Source organism: Macrobrachium nipponense, chromosome 17 (genome assembly GCF_015104395.2).
Source record: "Macrobrachium nipponense isolate FS-2020 chromosome 17, ASM1510439v2, whole genome shotgun sequence".
Classification (NCBI taxonomy): domain Eukaryota; kingdom Metazoa; phylum Arthropoda; class Malacostraca; order Decapoda; family Palaemonidae; genus Macrobrachium; species Macrobrachium nipponense.
This window is the reverse complement of record NC_087210.1, coordinates 27,560,013-27,585,693: the sequence shown is the minus strand read 5'-3', so window position 1 is coordinate 27,585,693 and position 25,681 is coordinate 27,560,013. Positions and strand designations below refer to the sequence as shown.

Sequence of the window (25,681 nt, the reverse complement as noted above, 5' to 3'; positions counted from 1 at the left end):
CCTTGATATCCTGCGACATCCCAAAGCTTCCTTCGTTACTTCACCTTAATTTTACCTCCTGTTTGGATTTTCCAAGCTGCGAGAATATTCTTCCTTGGATCTCTCTCTCTCTCTCTTTCTCTGGATAATATATATATATATATATATATATATATATATATGTATGTATGTATACACACATAAATATATATAGTATATGTATGTATGTATTAGAAGTTTTCTGCCCGTGGCGTTCGTACAGGATTCAGCAGTTGAAGTATAAATGTGGCAATGACTGCTGTGCAATTTTTTTTTCTCTGTAGTCAGCCTCTGTTAGGGAAGCGACGCAGTTTTCATTTCATATATATATATATATAGATATATATATATATATATATATATATATATATATATATATATATTTATATATGTGTGTATGTGTGTTTTATTGATATCTGGACTTATGTACATATCTACTTACGTACTCCGCTTCATTTTTTACTTTTTTGTTTTTTTTGGTTTCTCTCTTATACCTCTTTTGCACTTGGTTATCATCGTGACATCGGATTATCCCCCTGCGCTGCGTTGTCGATTTCGGAGACAGAGAGAGAAGAGAGAGGAGAAGCGAGAGAAGAGAGAGAGAGAGAGCCTCTAGTCGTCCCCCTGCTGCGAACAGACCTTTCCTTAGCGACTGGGTTGGGTGCCACTATCGCTAAACCAAGTCCACGTCCATCCGTCCCCTATCTCCCTACCCCCCCCTTCCCCCACTTCCGCACTCTCCTCACACCCACCCCTCCCCCTCCCTCCTCTCCCTCTCTCTCTCGGTCTTCTCCCCTTCCTTTCTATTCCCTGTCGCTCACTATCAGGATCAGGGGCAGACCTGCATGACAAGTTTCTCTCTCTCTCTCTCTCTCTCTCTCTCTCTCTGCTATCAATTGGTTTAAGCTGATGATTCGGTCTTGCCATATATACCGCAGTAACGGGTGACGTGATATGCGTTGACTTTACTGTATCGTGGAATATGAAGAGTTGGTTTATATGCTACTACATTCAGATCAGGCGCTCAATTATTTGACCTGTAGTCGTTACGTATTTATTGCTTCATGAAGAGAGAGACTCTCTCATTCTCTGCATTTCAGAGACAGCCTCTTAATTAATGTGACGGATGGGTTTTAGAATCCATGATCCTTTGATGTAATAAATAGCAATGGCCTCAGTTGATCTATACACAAACAAGCCTGATGTAAGTGAATGGCCTTCCTTGTAATTATACTTAACAGCTGAGAGAGAGAGAGAGAGAGAGAGAGATGAGGAGATGGGGACGAGAGAGAGAAGGATGAGAGGAGAGAGAGAGAGAGAGAGAGAGTTTAGCATCAAAAAGTGATAGAGTCCCACCTCCATATCCTCCCCAAAATGAAAAATAGAAGAAAAGGAAAACCCCATGACCGCCTCGTTGTAAATTGTGTAAATGTTGGTGTTATGTTTCTCCCTCTTGGAACTGACTCAGGTGGAGAGCCGGGCCAAAGGTGGCATTTGGAACCGTCCGTGACCTCCCTTTATTAATGCTTAGTTTGGCGTGGTCCCTAAGCAAACCCCCCCCCCCCCCTCTCTCTCTCTCTCTCTCTCCCCTAATCCCCACCAGCACTCCCCCCGCCCCCAACCATCGCCATCCCAATCCTCTCCCATCTTCCAATCTTGGTCCTCCTATCCCCTTCCCCTTTCCAGTCCATTTTTTCCTACTTTTTTGTCATTCTTTCGATTTTCAGCCCCTGTGGCTGTTATGTCTGTTCGGTTTAGGTTTCTGGAGGTTCTGTTAGTTTCACAGTTATTTTTTTTTTATATTTGTTTGTTTATGTGTCTCATGTTATAGTCTTAAAGGGATTTCTCAAATGTCTGTAGTGTTTAATTTTTTGAGGGCTTCGTCACATTTGCACGATAGCATCGCTTTTCCAGACATTTATTCGATAGAGCAGAATAAGTAATAATGTCGAGGGTGGTAATATGGTCACCCTTTTGCTGTTGCTTCGATTAGCTGGCCGAACAACGTATAGGCTATGGTCATTGCGGTGGAATTTGACTGACTCTGGACACTAGGGAGGTTAGGCAACGATACTTGTATAGTCTGAAAAACAAAAATGGGGGGTGAGGTGGATGAGTTTCACATTTAGGTTAACCACTGAGAGAAGAAAATAGGTAGCAGAGTAATATCACTAAAACCAATGATATAATCATATATCCTGGAGTGAAACAGGAACTGAATGAGTAGGAGCCAAGACGAAAATAAGGACCTCGGTCACAATCCCGAGGAAGAATCGACATCAGAGAAAAGGGAAGGTAAAGCAGCAGATTCAAGTATTAAGGAAGCGTTTGGCACAGACAGGAAATCTTCAACGGGAAAATTAAAATTTAGAAATCCTGGAACAAAGTACAGCCTGACAGAAAAAGGAACACCAGCAGCTCTTAAAGAAGACACCAAATCAAGAATAGAAGCAGCCAAATGGAATCCCAGAGGCCGAAACCATAAGTAGAAAATGCTCCAAAGCCTCTTCGCCCCTATCGAGTTTTCTGTACAACGAAACATGAAACTTAGCCGCTGCCCTTAAAACTCAGCCACGGCCCGGTAGTAGTCTCAGCCATAGCCCATGAAACTCAGCCACGGTCCGGTGGTGGCCTGCGTTGTAGCGTTGCCAGTAGGCGATTATGGCTAACTTTTACCGTAAATGCCTTAAATAAAATTCAAAGTACTGAGCCTAGAAGGCTGCAGTATGGTACCTATGTTTGATGACTGGAGTATGGATGATCAACATACTAATTTGCAGCCCTCTAGCCTCAGTAGTTTTTAAGATGTGCGGACGGACAATCAAAGACATCGCAGTAGTTTTCTTTTGCAGAAAAATAAAAAGAGAAAAATTAAATTCACTCATTGTTTCGTAATGTCGATACGGTTGCCCGATTTTATAATTATTATTTTATATTTATCCTTATGTTTTTGTTTACCTATAGTAGACATGTTGATGTATAGTTTAGATATTAAACATCATAAGCGTCAGCATATTTTAGATAGTTTGACTCCTATAAAGATTTCGTTGACACAGCTCTCTCTCTCTCTCTCTCTCTCTCTCTCTCTCTCTCTCTCTCTCTCTCTCTCTCTCTCTACAAAACTTACCGTTGTACTTGCATAATATCCTAAGCCCTCAATTAATAACTAAGTTTTTACCGAACATTATAATACTCCAAACTTAAAGTTATTGTAAATGTATATATATCTATATGCAAACTGTTTATAATGGCATATCTTATGACAGCGTGTTTTATATTCACGTTTAAATAATAATGTTGTTGTGCTATGCACTTGCATTATCATATTTAGACATGTTCGTATATACATGTAGGTATGCATATAGTCACATCCTTCCGGGCTATTATATTTTTTGTATGAATATATATATATATATATATATATATATATATATGGTGTGTGTGTGTGTGTGTGTGTGTGTGTGTGTGTACGTTTGCGTGCGCGCGCGCAATTTGTTTGTATATATATTTTGTATGCATGTATATGGAATGTATGGCTAACATAAAACTTTCTTAATACAAATCTGGTATATAGATAGTATGGCTTTACAATATATAATGTTATTAGAAATAACGTTGGAATGATTTATGTATTTCTTTTGTTTCAGGTGAGTCCAGTAAAGAAAATGAGCTTTCTTAGTTCGGACATTTGACAAAGTAAGTATTGCGACGCTGTAACGTGAAACCTGTCTCACTTTACCCGCACACGCTTTCTTGCGTATACACACACACACACACACACACACACACACACACATATATATATATATATATATAATATATATATATATATATATATGTATATATATAGTATACACATAATATTACTGGTATAATTTCAGTGACAGTGTAATACAATTTCATGTGTTGAATGAAGGACATAGCGGCAGATTTAGATCAGCCTTGGCTTTATCATGCATTCAAATCACCTTCTATCGACAATGATTATTATTATTATTATTATTATTATTATTATTATTATTATTATTATATTATTATTATTATTATTGGTTTTACTGTCCAGTTTGTGTTTTTTCCCAGTGGGAGCCCAGACATTTAACCCCATTTAGCCAAGAAGCCTTTGGAGTGATAGGGCAATGACCAATTTGGAAAAAAAAAGAACTTGTTTGGGTTTACCAGGGTATTTGACGTCTGCGTGCAATTATTACCGTGGTAACATTGTGTTTGTAAGCTAAATTTCGTACCCTTGTGGTCGTTTACGTCTATAGTATGGTTGTATTATATATATTTATATATATATATATATATATATATATATATATATATATATATATACATATATATTTATATATATGTATATATATATATAATGAAGTGACAAATATGCATTTTCGCTTATTATCAAGTTGTTTTTATTACATAACAATCATGGTAGCTAAAGGTCTGGCGCTTGTTACTGCACTTATACTTAATATTCAAATTCTGATATTTCAAATGTCTTCAGTTGGGACATTTATTTCAAAATTCAGCATCTTCATTGGTCTTTGTTGGTTGAGTAATCTCATTTGAATGTCATTGGTTCCTTTTCTGCAGTTTCGACAATTTTGTTTACGGTTCTCCTGATGTCGGATGTTTCTGAAATAGAATCGAATTTTCTGTTTAAAAAAATGAAAGGTGTTATCAGACTCACCTTCTTAGGTGGCCACAAACCTGGTCAAGAGTTACAGGAAACACGAGAGAGGGTCCAGACTTCTAAAGTTCAGTAGCGAATTGCTTGAATTGATCAAACTCGATATTGCAGCCTGATGATACCACTGAATGTAGTCTCTCACTATCTACTTGTTGTTGAGTTATTCTCGCACCCCGACATGACTGAAGTTCATAGATAAAAAGTGACGTGAGAACATTTGCAACGACCTTGCTGAAGGCTGCGCCTGTGATTGCAAGTTGTGTTGTTGCAGGAAAACGTGACCATTAGCGAATTCTAATTTAGGTAGTGTCTTCGGGAGCCCAGTTGTAAAGGGACCGCCATCGTTAACCGATATTGCTCAGGGAATGCTGTCATCATTATTGCTAAGAACGAAATCGCCTCCCATTTGTCTAGCATTTGCAATAACGGATTATTTAGCGGACGCCACGTTTTCTTTAGGGGTGCGGTTATGACTCGTTTTTTCAGGGATTTGGGACCGGGCGTCATTGGTTAAGAGTGGTTTCTATGCCATTATTATGACTGAAATAAGGAACCTCCGTAACGAGGCTATAATATTGACAATGAAAAGCCACAGTAGTCTCAAAAATATATTTTTGTACAATGCTAAAAATGACTAGGAGAGACCTTCGGATACTGCTCCGTATCTCTCCTTAGGACTGAAGAGGGATACGGAGCAGTATCTGGAAGTCTCTCTCAGTAATTTTTAGCATTGTACAAAAATGTATTGTTAAGAATACTGTGGCTTTTCATTGTCTTATTATCATTATTATTAGAATTTCTAGAGCAGTGTTATGTCGGCATATTTTGATGTGGATCTGGAGAACCAACAAGTGAATGAAACCTGATTCAATTTCGTTCTATAGATCTTCTGTTTATATCTGTAATTCAAACTTTGCAAAGTATGTTGAGTTAAATCACGTGACCAGGGGCCCTTATTGATTCTGCCGGAAACGAAATAATCTCCAAAATCGCTCGTAAAAAATTATTCAGGTTCTACAAATACCCCTACATATATATATATATATATATATATATATTATATATATATATATATATATATATATATATATATATATCTATATACGGCAGTTCTCGCTTTTTCATTTTTCTCCGTGGTATTTCCTTTATTTATACATACTAGCATCACATTTTTATATTTTGTGATCAAGTTATTCATATATATACTATATATATATATACATATATATATATATATATATATATATAGTATATATATATGTGTATATATATACATATCACTATATATATATATATTATATATATATATATATATATATAAGCGAATACATTTTTCTGTGGTATTCGCTTATTTAATGAAGTCACGTGCATCTACTGTGCTTTTTTATGGATATATATATATATATATATATATATATATATATATATATATATATATATATATATATATAGTATATATATATATGAATGACTTGATCACAAAATATAAAACGTGATGCTATGTATGTATAAATAAAGGCAAATACCACGGAGGTAAATGAAAAAGCGAGATCTGCCGAGATCTTTTGGTTTTAACGACCGTTTTTTCTTTTAAGACAAGACTTGCTTAAGTAAAGGGTCGTTAAGACCAAAAGATCTCTGCAGTTCTCGCTTTCTCATTTTCCTCCGTGGCATAACCTATATATATAATATATATATATATATATATATATAGAGATATGTATATATATGTAATATATATATATATATATATATATAGATATATATATATAGTATATATATAGGTATGTATAATATATGTATATATATATATATATATATATGTATATAGTATATATATATAGTTATATAATATACACTGGCAAATGGTGTGTACCTGTCAATCCGTATGCCTATTAAGTTGCGGTAAGCATGATTATTTATTCGTGTGACTCAAATTTGTGAATGTTCATATAACTTTGAAGCCACTTTTGGATTTATCTCAAATTTAGTATGTAAGCTGCCATAAGTGAGACAAAACTATTTATAGCCTAAAGAAAATTCAACTCATTTGCATGTCCGTACTATCCCTTGGCGGTGGTACGTGGCTATGTATATGATTGTATACATATCTCCATAACAGCGTATTCAGAACACTTCGAGGAAACTGCTAATGAGTGTTGTTTGTATCACATCAATCCGAGTTCAAGCTTCTGTTTGAGCCATCTCAAGGCCTCTGTGAAGCCACTCCTGTCCTCGTACCTGCGCTTTCACTTACATGATTCTCCATTCATCTCGAGTCAGCCGTCTCAGCAGTGTTGCCAATTGGTATGTGTTTACCCTCCAAACTGTGTAAAAGACTTACACTAAACCGTGGAAATAAGTGAAATTAGCGTATCTAGTTGTAGTATATATGCATATTAGAGCAATTTTATCATTATTGCATTATTATGACCACCAGAATTCATGGAAACAGTCTGTAAATGCATTGGCATATGTGTGAAGCTCCACTAAATTGGCAACGATGCGTCTCAGTTCTCATCCAGGTGGGTCCAGGTTCTCCGACTAGACTGGAGCCCTAAGGAGCCCAGTAGCTTACTATCACGTACACTTTTATTCCAGGATCTTGGTTAGGGATTTGGGGGAAAGGATTGATTACTCGTTATTATTATCAGTTTCATTATCATCATTCGTTTTATTTATAATATACTCACGTTTTTAAAATAACAGCTGAAAGACCATGGACGTGCGTGCTAGTTTTATGTAAAAGTAAGGTAGGTGAAATTAATAAAGTGCGTGTGTGCGTGTGTGTGTGTGTTTCAACAGAATGCTCCAAGCTTTATTCTTGTTTAGCAAGACGAAATATATTTGTATTTATATTTACAAAGCTTAAAGCTTCCTTCCATCCTTCTGTGGACATCCACAGAAGAATGGACGAAAGCTTTAAGCTTTAAGCTATGTAAATATTCCTACAAATATATTTCGTCTTCCTAAACAAAGAGTATTAGGGTGGACCATTCTGTCGATAACCGAGAAGCACGATACGGTGTTTTATATTTCATATAATGTATGTATTGCATCTACCAATATGTGAATAAATTATTAAATAAGTGAATGAAGTGTAAAAACGAAATAACCTGGAGAAATTGTTCTTGGGTGCACCTTCTAACAAGGCATCTCAACTTCCAAACTGAGGACGGAGATGGGCCAGACACTATAACATCCCCAAAATTTGAGGGAAATAGTTATTTGGACAACAGGAATAATTTTTGTTTATGAAATGCGATGAGGAATCACTTTTTTCCAAATAATATTAGCAGGAATCATTTCGCGAAGTAAAATTTATGTGGCCAGGATGACAAGCAGTTACTGTAATTGAACGGTATCTTTTTTAGAATCTGACTAAAACCTGTTTCTACAAGTATGATCTTCACTGAATATTATAAGTTAAGTATATCTTAGTTTTACCAGACCACTGAGCTGATTGACAGCTCTCCTAGGGCTGGCCCGAAGGATTAGATATATTTTACGTGGCTAGGAACCAATTGGTTACCCAGGAACGGGACCTACAGCTTATTGTGGGATCCGAGCCACATTATATAGAGAAATGGATTTCTATCACCAGAAATACATTTCTCTGATTCCACGTTGGCCGTGCTGAGAATCGAACTTCAGACCACCGAATTGGTAGCCGAGCGTGAAAACCACTCGTCCAACTAGGAACTACTGAATCTTATTGATTTCCTCACGTGTCACTGCGGTTTGAAATTGCAAGGCAATCAATTATTGCAGAACTTGAGGAGGAATTTGTGGTAATGAGTTATTGTGAATTTTGACTGATCATCAGTTTTTATGGTATATTAGAGAATAGTTACGGAATTTAATCGTAAAACCTTTTGTCATCCCATTACGCTAACTATTCTAAAATTATGTCGTAGGTCATTTCCCTAAACGTTTATTCTCAGAAAATGTTTTAAGGCATTTGGCGAAAAAGCGTTAGTGAATGTGAAAACGTTTTCTTTCGATAAAGTAGTCAGACTTCATTGCACTTGCGCCACGATCGTAGACCAAAGCTTGGTAAAGTTCTCGTAAGGAATTGCTTGGGAACCGCAGCTCCGCGCCATTTTATGCTGAGAGGCTAATCAGGAATTATTGAGGGAATTGGAGTGCAAGCCATTTCACTTAGGAATTTCATTAGAAGCCGCTGTGTCAAGAGACTGAGAACGGGAATTGTTTAGTGGCTTTGATTACAAACATTTTGTTGGGAAAATGTTTGCGAACCTTTTCGTGTGGAGCTTAGGTCACGAATTATTGAGGAAATTTGACTGCGAACGTTTTTTCGTAACAGTTTGAGTTTGGTTTCATTAAAAGATTTTGATTCTGATCCTTTGTAGGTGATTTTTGTGTCGGAACTGTTCGTGGGATTTCATTTAGAAATTATGATGAAAATGGTATTCGGTAAATAATTATCCCGAGTGGAGTTGTATCATGAGAAGAGAATAGGAATGAGAAAGGCTGTTCAGCTAGTTTATTCTATGCACAGGGGCCTTCAATGCGTTTTCAGTTTTCCCACAAAAATAAATCTCAGGAGTTTTATGCGGGGAATGTATTAGAGAATGATCAAAGTAATCTGACTACATACCTGTTTTTCCAGAGAGAATAATAGTTTTATTTTTTATATTAATTAAATCCTTCGATTTTGGTAGATCAATTAAGTCGTTTTAGAATTTAATTAGACATCTGCTCAGGTGTGTGATCGCGACTAACCTTTCCAAGAGCGCGTTTATGATCTGTTATTAAATGTAAACAGATTTCGATTTTGGGAACGTTGTTTAGTTGCGTAATAGTTTATGGACAAATTTCTGGGAAAATAATTGATACATTTTTGTCAAGAGATCGTGATTAGAACCTAGATTGTTAATGGTAGAGGGATTCGGAATCTAAACTTGCTTATTCTAGATTCACTAAGCATATTGCACAGAAATTGCTCTAGGAATTTCACTGGAAAGTAATCATTTGGTTAATTTGGCAAATCTGACGGACCAAAAATGCTCTACAAAAGTATTTCAAGCCTGCAAAATCTGTTTCTAAAGCCCTAAACAGGACTTACCTATCATTTAGAAGAGCAGTTACCTCATATAGCTTGTAGTGGTCTCTGTCTCGTATCAGTAATAATGACTAGTTCCAGCTTCAGCTTTCTGCACAGAAAATTGGTAGTTCTCTGTAGATAGTACATCATTGGTCTTAGAAGGTTGCTGACTGTAGGCCGCTGCTACCTTCCTGCAGTGTGTCAGAGTACGTGAAAATTGGTAACTTAAGAGACACAATATTCCAACCAATCAGACCTGTTCATCCAGTCACCTCTAAACTTTCTTCTTCCGTTCTCTGTTTCCTTGTTTTGAGTGCATCAAGTCCATTAAAACTTATGGTTTTTTTATGTCCATTCAGGAGCTGATGTATATATGAATTGTTTTGCCTCTGTAGGTGTCACAGTGTACAAAAACCCGAACTTCTTTCTCTATGATCCATTCCCAAGTGAACTTGAATAGTTTTAAACGCCCGCGTTATAGTCCCTTCTTAAAAGAAGTCATATAACTACGTACAGATCAAATTCGTTTTGTAACCGTTGGGTTATAAGTATCGCCAATGGATGTTAATAACTTTTAGTGTTGCAGGATAAACCGCAGTTTGTGATGCTGTTGACCTCATTCGCAAACATTTCCCAGCGTCTCTTGTATTAAGAGTCATGGCGTCGCCTTCCGCCTTCTCTTCCGCTGATCTAACGAGGGTTATTAATGTGCAAGTCACTTGTCTTAATTAGATGTCCTTACTCAAATAGATTAATGCCGTTGCTTAAACATTCCGGGATTATACTACTAGGCATAAGGAATTAACATCTGTAAACAACTGAATCAGAGGATGACGGAAATGGACTTTATTTTCGTCCTGGACGATAAATGTTATTATTTTTTGCGTGGATGTGGGTAACATTTATTCAGGAACGTGGTCGCTGTCAGTCTCACAACGTAAGTATCGTTGACGTCATTTTGCACATATTTCTTTACAAAGAATATCGCTGCGGAAATGTTCAAGCAGACTTCTGATTGACTGATACCAAATTCGTCCTGGTTTTTTTTTTTAACTAACGTATTTTCAGTAAGTGATTTTTAATCTTCAAAGGGGGCTGGGGAAGCTAGTCAATGGTAGTTATCAGTACTTACATGTTGATATTATTTTTGCGGCTGTCATATAGTTCGGATATGCTAATAGAGATAGCATTAATTTTCAATATACATTTTTTATAAGCGTGTATGAACTAATTTGCTGAAACTATATGATTTTATTTGTGTGGTGTTATTCCCATAGATGCTCTTATTCTTTTCGTTTCTTTAAAATCCATAACTCTTACCTACCTGGCAGTTGATTATTATTTACCCCTCTTCATCTGTTAATATTTTTCGATTTCATGCTCTGCGGTCCATCCCTTTCTTTAATCGTTATCATTGTGATCTATCCGTCCCCTTATTCTCTTGCGTACCCATATTGGTCAGTTGCATTTTCCTCCGATTTCACCACCACCTTTGTTTTGAATCTCAGTTGGCCTTTCTTCCGGGGCCAGGCTCCTTCATCACTAACCTCGATGCATTCACATTAATCCATCATCTGTGACCCTTTGCCTTTGAAGCGTCTTCTTTAATTCCTTCGTGCTTTCCTTTAGTCTTTTAATTCTATTTTATTTTTCAAAACACATCTCGCAATTCCAGCTCTTTCGCTCATTTTTATTCGCTCAGCTTGCGTCACTGTAATTTGTTTTCTATTCATTTTTAGTTTCAACGTATGGCTTAGGCTAGGTTCATTCTCCTTTCTCCCTCAGGGTATCTCTGCTTATTCGGTAATTTATCTCCTTTTCCTCTTAGCTTCTCTCTTTATTTGGTATTTCATTTGCTTTCCCTTTGTGGACCTCTGATTGTGCGTTTCATTTTTTTCTTGGTCCAACTCTCTACTTGTTCCATAATTCAGTGACCATCACTAGCCCTCAGTGTGTTCCTTATTTCATCTTTTGTTCTTTAGCCATCTTTTTTTCTCCTTTTTTTTTTCCTTATTTCATCTTTTGTCCTTTAGCGTCCTTATTTTTCCTTTAGGAGGGCTTTCCCCCATACGCATAACGCGTCCTGGATGTCTGTTGTGCTGTACTTTGTAAGTTTTTTTTTTTACTATAAATTGTTTTCTCTATCTATCAATATATTCGTGATTTGTCCTCTTTAAGCTCACGTTTGTTTCTTAATTCATACGTTGTTCTTTTCTTGGGCCTTATTTCTTTATTATTAGTCAGTTGTTTTTCTTTAACTCCCAGTTTGTTTGTCATTGCATAATTGCTTTTACGATCTCCAAGTACAAGGAAGAAACTGAGATGGCCATTTGAAACTAACAACAACAGTCCCAGTTTCTTTCTCTTTCAATCTGTTTGTTTTCTTACACTCGCAATTTATGATAATTTACCTTCTTTTTAGCTCTGATTCACCTCTGGTCGTAAACCCTGTGCTCTCTTGGTGTAATACATCTGCTTTACCCCTTAAAACGTCTTTATCTTGGTCCGTCACTGATCATTTGTTTCTCCCTTTTAAATCTTTATCGCTTCTGATATATTCATAGTTCATTTTATGCTTTATTCAGTTTTTATTATTATTCATTCGACTCGTAATTCCTATAGTGCCTTGTGCTGTGTTTCTTCTTGTTCCTTTGTGGCAACCATCTTTTCAGAATTCATCGTCTGTTTTCTTGTCAGTTTCTTCAGCATTTTACCTTGTTCATTTATTCATCTTATACTCCTCGCAACTTTCTGGTTGTCTCTTGGTTCATTGCCACCTCCCAGTAGCCTTCCTGTTTATTTTTTGGTTGTTTCTTAGCAAATAGGCTCTGGTCCTTTTTCATCTAAATGATTCCGTTGTTCCCTTCCAGATCTCACTCTCTCTCTCTCTCTCTCTCTCTCTCTCTCTCTCTTTTTCTGATGCAGGGGATGTTTCTCTTATCATCGGTTCCCCCTTCAGCCTCCGCCTGTTCGTTAATTCATCTTCAGCTCTCCCGTTCTCCGCCTCTTATCAATTCCTCTTCCCCATCTTCGCCTAGTCGATGTGGACCCTTGGCCGCCGTCGCTTCTCCATGTCATGCTTGAGAGGTAGTGTGGGCTGGGGGGGGGGGCGCATGGAATGGAAGGGCTTCCCTTTGGGGATTGGTCTGTGTCCCCCAACCCCCCCCCCCCCTCTCTCTCTCTCTCTCTCTCTCTCTCTCTCTCACTTCGCTTCCTTTCTGTCCGTGGACTTCTAACTAATAGCGAAGGGCTGCGAGGCGCCCTGAGGACCTCGGCGTCGCCTAACCCTGGCTGCTGCTGCTGCTACTGGGAGGTTGTTGCCTGGGGAACGGTCGGGCGGGCGATAGTGATTGGTTGATTATTGGTTGGGAAGAGTCCCATTCCTTTCATTCTTTTTTTAGCGGCATATTCCATACTCTGTGGAATGCCAGTCTGCTTATTATTGGTACGAGAATTATTATAAGATAATGATTATGGTGCGAAATGTTCGTTGACAAAGCCATTTATTTGGACGGGACCTCTGTGCCTCTCGCTCCCAAATATCCAGCAGCTGCCGCCATCTCTTTTGCGTGGAAGGGTGGTGATTATTTTTCGATTTCGGCGTGTAGGGTTTTATCAGCTTGTTTTGGTTGTTAGGTTAGAGTTACAGGTTCTGTTTTTGGTTGGTTAACCATACAGGAATTTTATACCTCCCAGTGAACGTCACTTGGGTATTTTCCCCACCATTTTATGCGGATGTTATTTTTGCTGGCGTATTCTGTAATTCCGTTTACTGCCATCCGTTATCACATTTTTTTCGGTTTCTTTTTTTTGTGCGCCTGTCCGACATACTCTTATACCTGCCTGTTGTTAAAATTTTTGCGAGCTTACAGTTATGTTTTGGGAACAGTAAGTCTTATCTATAATGCAATTAATTTATATTCGTCTTTGATTTTTGAAGGGAGTGAGGCACCTTTGTGTGAAAGTCAACTTCAGATCTCTTCCTCCATTCCCACTGAAAACTCATAAACAATGCTGGGCGTACCACCTTTATCGACGTTAATATATATATATATATATATATACCTATATATATATATATATATATATATATATATTATATATATATATCATATTCTATATATATATATATATATATATATATACCTATATATATAATTTAAATATATATATAATATATATATATATAAAATGCATGATTATAAATGTGTGTATGTTTATGTATACGTGTACTGACTGGTTCTCAACTTGGGCGATTCCTGAAGTTAGAGCAATAGCGTTTTCCTTGTGTCAATTGAGGACACCCCTTTATTTTCACCTCTTAATTTCACTCGCTAAAAGAAGATTTCAATATTTGTTAAGCGATATTTCCCTTTACAGTTAATATATATTGGTTTGTATGATGAATAACAAAGCATACGTGAACTACGTCTTGTAAAGCCCTGGTGTATAAACATAATGATTAGTTTTGCTCTAAGATTAATACTCGATGTATGTGTATCTTTTGACAGAATAAAATTTACGGCCAATTATCGACTGACGAACCGATGCAGAAGTGTATAACAAAGTAACACTCGCAATGTTTGCATCTGATGCTGAATGACAGGTAGGACCCAGACACCTTGACGTTGATTGGTTCTTGATGAGTATCTTATTGGCGTTGATGTATCGAAAATGAGATCATTATGATGAAATACTGGTGGCATATAAACGATAATTTTGCGTACTACCAGCTGTGCAGTTCGTGAATCGTGAGGTAGAGTGAGCCCCGGTTATCGAGAACATTCTTGTGCAGTGAGTCAGTAGGAACATTCACTTTCCTGGAATGCTTAGAACGTGCCTAATACTTGTGGAGGTAGTAGGGAAGTAAACAATTAGATAAATAACAGGTGTAAAATGATTCATTCTAATTAACCATTTGATACGATCATGCTGTTTCTGGATAGCAATGCATCTTTTCTTTACCTTCTAACCGTCAGCATCCATAGAGCCTGTGAGGAATATTGCTTTACAGAAAAGAGAAGGAACATCTCTCGAACGACACTGAGGTGCCCTCCAGACCTTTGTTTGTCGAAACCATGAGCTGAAAATAAGCTTACAGAGCTTTGTTTGTCGAAACGAGTTGATAGAAATTAGTTTTTGAGATCTTGTTTATTGTGGTTATTGTGTTTAGAATACTAGAGTTACGTTTGTAAATACTTTTACAGATACAGTTTAGTGCTTTGCTTACAGTAATATGATGCATTTACCGAGTATTGTTTGTCAGAACTTTTAGATCGAGTATTGTGGTAGAAAATGTTTGACGAAACCAGTAATTTTGTGTTATCAGCGATAAATACGCCATCAGGGGTTTGTTTATGTGTGTATGTTACTGTATGTTTTATATTTAAACATGTACATACCATGTGTTTACTAACATCCGTTTCTTGTTTTAATGCTATTTTATTTGTCCACAACTCAGATAGCGAATATATTGTGCTCATTTTGCGGTTGAGCGCCATTTTATGTCGGGACTTTATATTTATATAGAATTATATAGAGTCACGCACATACATACACACACACAAAAAAAAAGTTATCAAAGGAGTCAATTCAATTTTAGTTGGCTCCTTAGGGGTTGGTGCCGTCAGTGGACCTCATGCGGTGCACTGTAGGCATAACTCAAGGTTCTTTGCAGCGTGCCTTCGGCCCCTAGCTGCAACCACTTTCGTACCTTTTACTGTACCTCCTTTCATATTCTTTCTTCATCTTACTTTCCTCCCTCTCCTAACACTTGATTCATTCTGCAACTGCGAGGTTATCCTCCTGTTACACCTTTGAAACCCTTTACTGTCAATTTCCATTTCAGCGCTGAATGACCTCATAGGTCCAGTGCTTGGCATTTGGCCTAAATTCTACATTCAACTCAACTCCATTTTAGTTGGATAGTCGTTGAGACTCTTCTTAACAGTTAAACGAAAGCAAGATTACTCACTTACGTAATGATGGAGCATCCAACATTGTAAATCTACACAGGCTCAAATGCAGCATACGCGCGTCCGTGGGCGCACTGTCGTGAGTTTTTTCATTTCCCGAATCCGTGTGCCAGTGGGAGGGCACACAGACACGGCGGGAAGGCGTTGTTTATTGGTTGCCATGGATGTGCGTGTCTCGTGGAACGAGTGATCTCGAGGACGCCTCAAATACGTCAGGATTAGATGGTCTGGAGGGTAACTGAATCTGAGTGTGTCTGCGTGTGTGTGTGTGTGTGTGTGTCTGCGCGCGCTTTGTAACATATCAATTATTTTACTCTAAACCATCTTTTGATTTTTGAGTTTATGTGCTGATATCTTAAGTGTCTTTAACATGCTCAAAACTATCGCAAATTTAGTATTGCTAAGATGTTTACTATCTTTTTTTTATGTTTTACCATTCATTTTCCAGGGGAACGTGTACTGAACACGGCGCTCATGGGTATTTAAAGTAAGATTGTACTGCGAAAAAAACGAACGCCAGAAGCGTTCAAGGAAAACGTTAAAACACGAAAATTATATGTTCAAGTCTGAAATGTGATAAAGGTTCAAATAAAAAATTTTTTTTAAAATTTATTATGCCATTGTCCTTCCCCCATACAATGGGTTATGTGGCATTCCTACTCGTCCATTCCTATGTTCACTTTTCACCATGAAATTCACGAGTGTTCTCCTCTGAGTGCGTCCTTTTTACAGTATGATGGAAAGGAGCGAGGTATTTTGCGTGATGTATCGAATATACGAGAGTAAGGTTCCACTTCTGCCGGAAGAGTAATCTTCAGACCCTTACAGAGTATCATTATCCTCGGATGATCCTGGGTCATGTTTTGCCGTCCACAGGTGTCGTAATCAGCCAAACAGTATGTTGAGCGCCTCAGTGGCGTGGTTGGTATGGCCTTTGCTTGCCACTTCGGTGGACGCAAGTTCGATTCTCGGGCATTCCATTGAGGGGTCAGAGTTGTGTACTTCTGGTGACAGATGATCACTCTCGACGTGGTTCGGTAGTCACGTAAAGCCGTTGGCAGTAAAAGTCGTAATTTATATCACGTGTAGAATTGCACATATATAGTCAACGCCAAGCCCCTTTTCCAAGTTTAGTATTCTTTGTTTTATTCACTTTTGTTATGCCTTTACAGTCGGAGCGCCGGTTTGATCCAAATGCTCCACGCAGTACGCGATCGTCTAATGAAACCTGACCGTATCGAGTAACGCTAGGCTGACATGCCACACATAAACTGTGCTGTCTTTTTAGAGTATCACCTTCCTAAGCCTCTAGTGTCAGTTCTTTTCTGTAAGATAAGAGAGCGTACACAATTTAAACATCATTGTTTTCCTTTCTCATTGATAAAGGTCCACTGATGCAGACAATTACAGTGACAAACTACTGATAGTTGGAATTTCAGACTCGGGTAATTCAGTTTCGGAGTAATTTGTAAGTAGGCTCTTCCTATCATTGCCTCGTTTAACGATCTATAGACTTTTAGAGAAAAGGTGGTGATGTCTATCGGCATATAATTGAAATATATATATATATATATATATATATATATATATATATATATTATATATATATATATATATATATATATATAATATAATCGCGTGATGGGATTGGTCGCTACGGGGAATGTCATTACAGTCTACCTTTCCCGTGTTCAGGAATTCTCTCTAGAGGAGAATCTGCCGAATTCTCTCGGTTGATGCCCAGTATTCCTAACAACCCGCCCACCCCATCCCCCCCCCCCCTTTCGTATATTGCTAGATCTCTTTAAAGTTAAGTATTTATTTGACATTTCCATCGGCATTTTCAGAAAAAAAAAAAAATCCAAAATCTTTTCCCTTGATACCTACTTCTCTAATTGGTTTGGATTTTTTTATATATATTATATATATACTATATATATATATATATATATATATATATATATATATATATTATATATATATAATATAGCCATCTTTAAATACGGCTCCATTCAGCATTTGAAATATTCAGGCCTCCTACTGCTCCTACTTTTCCAGACCCCCTCCTACTTAGACCTATTTCTCCTACTTTCCTATTTTTTCGACCCCTCCTACTTAGGGGTGGGCCTTGGTGGGGTTTCCTACCTTTGAAAACAAATCTTTATTTAATATAATGGAGCAAGTAAGACCTGTTTACTTGTACTGATTGATTGTTCTTTGATAATGAATTTCAACGTTACTATAGCTGGTTCACTTAAGGTAGATTCTTGGGTGAGCCTTATGCCTGCGAGACATTTGTTTGGCAGCCGCTGATTGGCTGGGAGCTGCCTACTTCCCGGTACCAGCCAATCAGCGGCCGCCAAACCAACCTCTCGTAAGCATAGGGTTCATCCAAGAATCTACCTTAAGTGAACCAGCTATACATGTATGCATTTAAATGTTTAAAGAGTCGTATTTGAAATATCACATTATATCCATGTGGCACTCCTACTTTTTTTTCAATTGCATGCTGGGAGGCCTGAATATTGTCACACTGTTACTTATACTCTTCCACATTTCTGATTACTTTTCCTCCCGCGTTCGTCACATCGGTTGATCGTCTCCTGTCTCCTCATTATTTATATTTGATTTTCTTCTATTTCTATGATTTGGTGTTTGTTTTAATACTCTCTCTCTCTCTCTCTCTCTCTCTCTCTCTATGTCCTTTCCCCTCAAGCCGGTGCTTCTCCTCACTTTTCCGCATCATTTCACTCTTTATCCCCTCTCCTCTCCTCTCCTCTTCTCCTAATTTTTCGCCATTTTTCCTTTCCCATACCCTTACTGCTCCTCTCTCCCCTCTTTCGCAATCTGTGCCAGCTACGTTTCCTTCTCAGCTCCTCCTCCTCCTCCTCCTCCCTTTCTTTTCATCTTTCCTTCTCACTTTCTTGCCTGCCTCACCAATCCCACTCCCGTCTGCCCCCCTCCCCCCCTCCTCTATCTCTATCTCTCTCTCTCTGTCCCTTCAAGTACGTTATTATTATTATTATTCGGTATAGCATGACTGCCTTTAATGGTTACTAGTTCCGTGCAAAAGTTAGGAAAGTGAGTTTCAAGATCTCTTTTTATTTTATTATTTTTATTATTTGAAAGGAAATATGTGATTAATTCTTATGATCGATAAAAAAGAACAAGGACGATTTTATTTTTATGGAAAAGACTGTATGACACAGGAATGGAAGACAGTCGTTATCCGCATGGAATGTTTGTGGGTACTGCACGTCCGCTCTCATGGGAAACTGCACGTGAGAAGAACAAACTGCATTGTGTATCGAAAACACGACACGGGACTGACTGATTGATTGATTAGATAAGCAGACGGGAGTCGAAACAGCAGAGGTGACGCGGAGCCTTTGTCTGCTGTGGATCGCTGCTAATGATTTGGCCTCCAGAACTAAACTGCACCAACTGTAAGGTTTCCAATCGTTCTTCATGATAATAATAATAATAATAATGATAATAATAATAATAATAATAATAAGAAGAAGAAGAAGAAGAAGAAGAAGAAGAAGAAGAAGAACGCAGATACGAATATATTTGAACTAATGAAAAAATTTGCAAATATAAGATTGATTTTAGGTTTTTCGCTTCTTTTTTCAATGAAGTTCAACCATGATCATGATGCTCGAAATGAAAATGTGACGCATAGCAGAGACTAAGCATGACATGAATGAATTTTGTGGTCTCTTATCTTTTTCCTTAGTTTTGAGTTCTCTTTCGCTTTTCCTGCTGGTTTTTTCCGGTTTCCATGTTTTTATCAGCCGCGTACTGGATAAAGGCACAAGGCCGCCCGTCCCAAAGGAAATTAAACGAAGAACCATCAGCCTAGTCTCTTACTATAGTAGATTCACATCAACCGTGCATTTGATGTCTAAGCCAGTCCCTTACGACGCTCCTGATTGGCTGTTGATAAGCCAATCACAGGGCTGGAAACTCCCAGTCTCGCGAGAGACTTCACATGGGTAGGATGTATGTTCCACCTCTCCTGAAAAACGTATACCTCAGGAGAGGTGGAACATGTGAACTCTCTCGAGAGAGACAGAGTTTCCAGCCCTGTGATTGGCTTATCAACAGCCAATCAGGAGCGTCGTAAGGGACTGCCTTAGACATCAAATGCACGGTTGATATGGATCTACTATAGACGTCATTTTGGTCCAAGACGTGCGACGATTTGTTGTCGGACCTGACTGAAGACTACTAACGGCTCTGTAGACAGCAGATTAATTCATGTTCAGCGACATAAGTTGTCGTCTCAGCACCTGTTTCCACCCCATATTCAGTTTAATCTCAGTTCACATAACTAACGCGTATTGTGGTTATCAAAAAGTAAAGCCTTACACCTCTCCCTCCGTCCTCCAAGACTTGAATTCAACCCTGTCCCTCACTCATACATAGCTGCTTGAAATTCAAAATATCCTTGAATATCGCCTTCAGTTTCGAAAATTTTGTCCAAGTTCATATTGAAAATGCTGAAGATATGACCACTGATATTTGCCACTTTCTATGGTGACGCTGTGAAGCTGGTGCTGAATATATCAGAACAAATTCTGTTAATCAGTTTTCAAGGAACGAAATATGAATAAATTCGTTTGTTGATGATTTTTTGAAAAGAAAATATCTGTTTTTTTTATGTTTTGGTTCTTTGATGGTTCACGTTTTTATAAAATACACTGAAAAGCTCTTTTGCCAGTATATAGTAAAAGCAAGCCACTTAGAGAACAAACTCTGTAGTATAGTCAACAGCCAGTATACCGTATATTGACTTAATTTATCCGGTCTATTACACTTAACTGCCGAATTTGCCTGTATACATGTTTGTTAGTTTACTAATTTTGTAAACAACTTGAAAGACCATTCTCTGAAGACTAGGTTAATAAAATATCCCGCGTAAAAATTACCAATAACTAACAGTCGCTTTTCCCTTGTGTATATCTGGCAGTGGATAAAAAAAAAGAACGTGGAAATTTGGTGTCGGCAAGAAATGTTTATTTTAACGAAGTTTTGAAGTGTTTTCGAATTGAAATCCTCCAGAAAGATCATCACGTAAAAATGCTCACGAAAAATCTTTGGGAAACTGAGATGTGACTTACAAGAAAGTGCAGGTTATTTTTGGATGTCATAATATATTTGTAGCTAATCTATTTGCATGTGAGATTAGTTCCTCGTTGGACGAATGGTTTACGTGTTCGCCTACCGATTCGGTTGTTCCGAGTTCGATTCCCCGCTCTGCCAACGTGGAATCAGGGGAATTTGTTTCTGGTGATTAGAAATTAATTTCTCTATATAATGTAGTCTGGATCCCACAATAAGCTGTAGGTCCCGTTGCTAGGTAACCAGTTGGCTCCTAGCCACGTAAAAATATCTAATCGTTCGGGTCAGCTCTAGGATAGCTGTTAATCAGCTCAGTGGTCTGGTTAAACTAAGATATAATACTTAACTTATATATGAGATACTGTATTCTTCCTGCAAACTTATATATGAGATACTGTATTCTTCCTGCACTCTTGTTACCGCAGCGAAGAGGGCACCCCGTTTTCTTATTGTACGTGTTGAATTTTATTGTTTTCTTCTTACTTCAAATATTCATTTCTTTCTGGTATGTCGTGCATCTTAGAATTTGAATTGACTTTCAAATCGTTAAGTTTGTGTTCCTACTTCTCTTGTAGAAGGGGAGTTCTCTCGAGAAATTCTGCAGTGAATACAACTGCTTGTTCATTATTCATTTTGTTCGTATGTCATACTTCACCTTATACAGCTGTTGGGCAGCTGTTATGAATCACGAATACAGTTATCATATTCATTCCACATTCTTCTCCAGCTCGATACCTTTGTACTCTATTTTATTGCAATTAGTCAAGGAAACTTATTCCTGGCTCTTCTTACAGGTCCAAACTAAATTTTGGCCTCTGTCCTGCTGTCCCTTTAGCTTACAGTGTAAGTACGCAGCAAGTCAGTGGACTTTGGAAGTTGGACCTCCGCGAACGACTAGAGAGCCTGAACATCTATGACCTAGAAACACGACGATTGCGAGGACTACTAAATAAAGACCTTCAAAATACTGAAAGGCATAACGAAAATAGACAGTAACCTCTTCACATTAAAAGAAAACCAGACAAGAAACAATGAATGGAAACTAGATCTGAAAAGATACAACACACCATTGTTGGAACTTCTTCACATACAAGATATGTGACACATGGAATAAACTGCCACCAAAAGTTGTAACAGCAGCAGTGCGGAAGAGTTCAAAAGAAGGCTAGAGAAAATCATTAGAATACTGTGAATGAATCGTAAAAAGTTTTCCTAAAGATAAGTGAGCACGTGATGTCTCCTCGGATAGACTAATAAGTCTTTGAGACATCCTAATCCTTGTAACTTCTTGTAACCCCCACCAAGCAAGATTTCATTGCCTGCTGCACCAGAGTGATATAAAATCCCTAGGATCTTAGTTTTCAATTAATTATACAAGGGTTCGTTGAGGTTATAGTATAGTATTTAGGGAAGAGTCAGATCGTTCCATCGCAGGGACCCATGTTATCCTCAGCATTCAGAAGCCACGAGCAGATCAGACCACCTTGCCACCAATACAAAAGACTATTTATCAGGATCCAGTTTAAATAAAGATGGGTCACGAACCCCCAACCCCCACCTCTCTCTCTCTCTCTCTCTCTCTCTCTCTCTCTCTCTCTCTCTCTCTCTCTCTCTCTCTCTCTCTCAATTCTGGCTGGAGGGGTGGAACAAATTTACTGCTCTAACTCTGTCTTTATATCTCGTCTCGTCAGTAGTGTCATAAATCCTCGCTGTTGCTATTAATATTTGTCATGAAAGATTATGCAGACACGCAGCACCCAAATGAATGACACTCAGTCATACATTTTTTTCTCTTTGTTTAATTAAATTTTTTTCGTTTTTATTCATAATTGTTATAACGCTCATTTGTCAAATTCCTTTGTTATATTATGTAACCGAATGCAGTAAGGTCCCGTTACGTATGCCAGAGATTTAGTCATAAAGAAATAAGTTTATACTCAGTCACCCTGTCAGCAAGACAAAGAACTTATCGCCTTCCTTAAGTGCTGGTAAAAAAATGTCCTAACTACGCAAGGCTCCGTGACCTTCCTTTTTAAATCTAAGCTTACTCTGTTAATAGATCTGTCGTTACATTCGCGCTGTCATTAAGTACGAATCACTTACAAAGAGGCCAGAGAGCCATTTGCTTGCCATGCTGTGGTCTCGCATTTTTCTTTTCCTTTTTTTTTTTTTTCCCTCCATATCACCGCTTACCAAAGAAGGCAAAATCGTAGTGAGTCTACCTGCATTTTGATACTCTAAACAGTAACTCATTGGTTTAAAGCAAAATTTTAGAACCCCCATTGTTCCCTTGTTTTTCTGGTGTAAATACTAAATGCAAAGGCAACGTCTTTGGTAACAGTGCAGGGTATCACCTTCGGGTATAGATTTTACTTATGAAGTCAGATATGGCAAACAACCTCCATCATTGTTTCGTGGTATTTAAATTGAACACATTTTGCACTAAACGTTCATGCGCTAATATGTACGTTATATATCATATATATATATATATATATATATATATATATATATATATATATATATATATATACATATATGTATATATATAATTATATTTATATATATATATAGATATATCTTATATATTATATATATAAGCTTATTTTTTTATTTTCCTAAAATATAAAAAAAATACTATAATTTCATAATCTTTTAACTTGGGTAATTTGCACACTGATTTATTTTAGCCGAGGAGTCTCTTAATGCCAACACCGCTGCATTTTTTCTCTTTATGATAATGGTTTGATTCCGACAACGGCGCCGAGAGTGATGTTCCATTTTGAGACTTCAAACGCAGGCATCTGCTCGTCGCTCGAACTTTCGTGGATCGTTGCTGTCCCTTGGGCGGTTCGCGAAGTGCTTGGCGAGAGAGAAAGTTTCTGGCTGTTCAGTTTCCTCGCTGATATAGGCACTTCCATCTCTATTATTATTATTATTATTATTATTGTTGTTATTATTATTATTATTATTATTATTATTATTATTATTATTATTATCAGTAGTAGTAGTAGTGGGAGTGTAGCTCACTGACTGCTGATCATGTTAACTATTTTTTATTGAATTAAATTTCGTTCGTTTTCAGATACTCCACATAATATTTTTATGAATCTCTCTCTCTCTTCTCTAGTTCTCTTCTCCTCTCCACTCTCTCCCTCTCTTCTCTTCTCTCTCTCTCTCAGAAACTGGGTAGCGGAATTATTCATTTCCAGTGGGTCCTGGCAGAAAATGGCGTAGAGAAAACATGTATATACCAGTTATATAGTTGAAATTAAGGCCAAGCTAGTGGTTGTGTATATTGTTGTACAGTTAAGCGAATTCTTCTTCCTGAAAAGAAGGATAGATAATTATGTGTTCGAACAATTTTTCTGAAATTTTAGTTTTTTCGTATTTACCACTGACGCTTTTTTTTTTTTTTTTTTTTTTTTTTTTTTTTAAAACAAGTAAAAAAAACACTTTTGAGACGTCTTTGTCTGTCCGTCCGCGCTTTTTCTCTCCGTCCTGATATCTTAAAAACTACTGAGGCTAGAGGGCTGCAAAATTGATCATCCACCCTCCAGTCATCAAACATACCAAATTGCACCCTCTAGCCTCAGTAGTTTTTCTTTGATTGAAGGTTAAAGTTATTTATGACCGTATTTCTGGCACCGCTATAGGCACTAACAACACAGACCACCACCGGTCCGTTGCTGAATTTCATGGGTCGCCGCTAAGAGCTTCATGGTCTGTGGCTGAGGCCACCACCGGACCGTGACTGAGTTTCATGGGCCGCGGCTTGAGTTTCATATGCCATGGTTGAAATTTTCGTGCAGAATTTTATGCTGAGCAGAAAACTGCATTGCTCCGAAGAAATTTTGGTGCATTTGATACTCGTTTCGTTTTACGTTTAAATTTCGGTTGATTTTTTAACATCGCCTTTGCAACTTATAGATTGTGAGGTATGAACTGAAGCAGACGTTGCGCTTTTTTAGAAGCGTTTCACGATGGATATCGTAAAGAAAAATCGTAATGTCTGAGACTGTATCGTAGAGCTTCACTGCTTGGCATCATTGATCGCAGCGACGAAACTCTGGAATATTTATGGGATCTCTTTTTTCTTCTTCTTCTTCTTCTCCATTTTTTCGTTGCGCGTCCACTCCTTTCTTTCTTTCTTTCTTTCCCTCCTCTTTTGCATTTCATTTTCAAGAGTCTTCTCCGGTTCACTTCGTCTCATTTGGGATTTTAACTACTTGGGACCCTCTCGCTCTTCACCGCTTCTTTTTAGCGTTGTCATTATTATTGTTATTATTATTGTTACTGTTATTGTTATCCCTGATCGTCTGTTTATTAATTTGCGTCTTTTCTTTCACAGTCATTCTTATGTCTTTATTGTGACTTCCCGCTTTGTTTTCGTTTTGTGCTGTTTCGTATTTCATGCATCATTCTCTCTCTCTCTCTCTCTCTCTCTCTCTCTCTCTCTCTCTCTCTCTCTCTCTTTCTTTTAATCTTGAGCCCTTCCTGTATCTCGTTCCTTACATTCTTTTCGTTTTCATATTTTCTCCCTACTCCCATTTCATATCTCCTCTATATTTGCTTTCAATATCCTTTCCTTTTAGTTTTTTTTTATTCCATAACATAATTGTAAATTCCGTTTATTTCCTGTAACTCATCGCGTCTAATGCACCCTGACCGGTGACTCCAAGTAAGACATTCATTCGACCATCAATTTGAGCTGATTTTCTTCTTAATCTTCTTTTTCTTGCTCTGTTCGCATGTATCATCTTCCGCATTATCCTCGATTTCGATTTTGTCATATAGCTTTTG

At 37.7% G+C, this 25,681-nt stretch overlaps 1 protein-coding gene across 1 annotated transcript in view; it reads left to right on the top strand.

The window, feature by feature from the left end:
• LOC135196147 (uncharacterized) overlaps positions 1-25,681 on the top strand; it is an 805,200-nt gene that overhangs the window by 332,231 nt on the left and 447,288 nt on the right.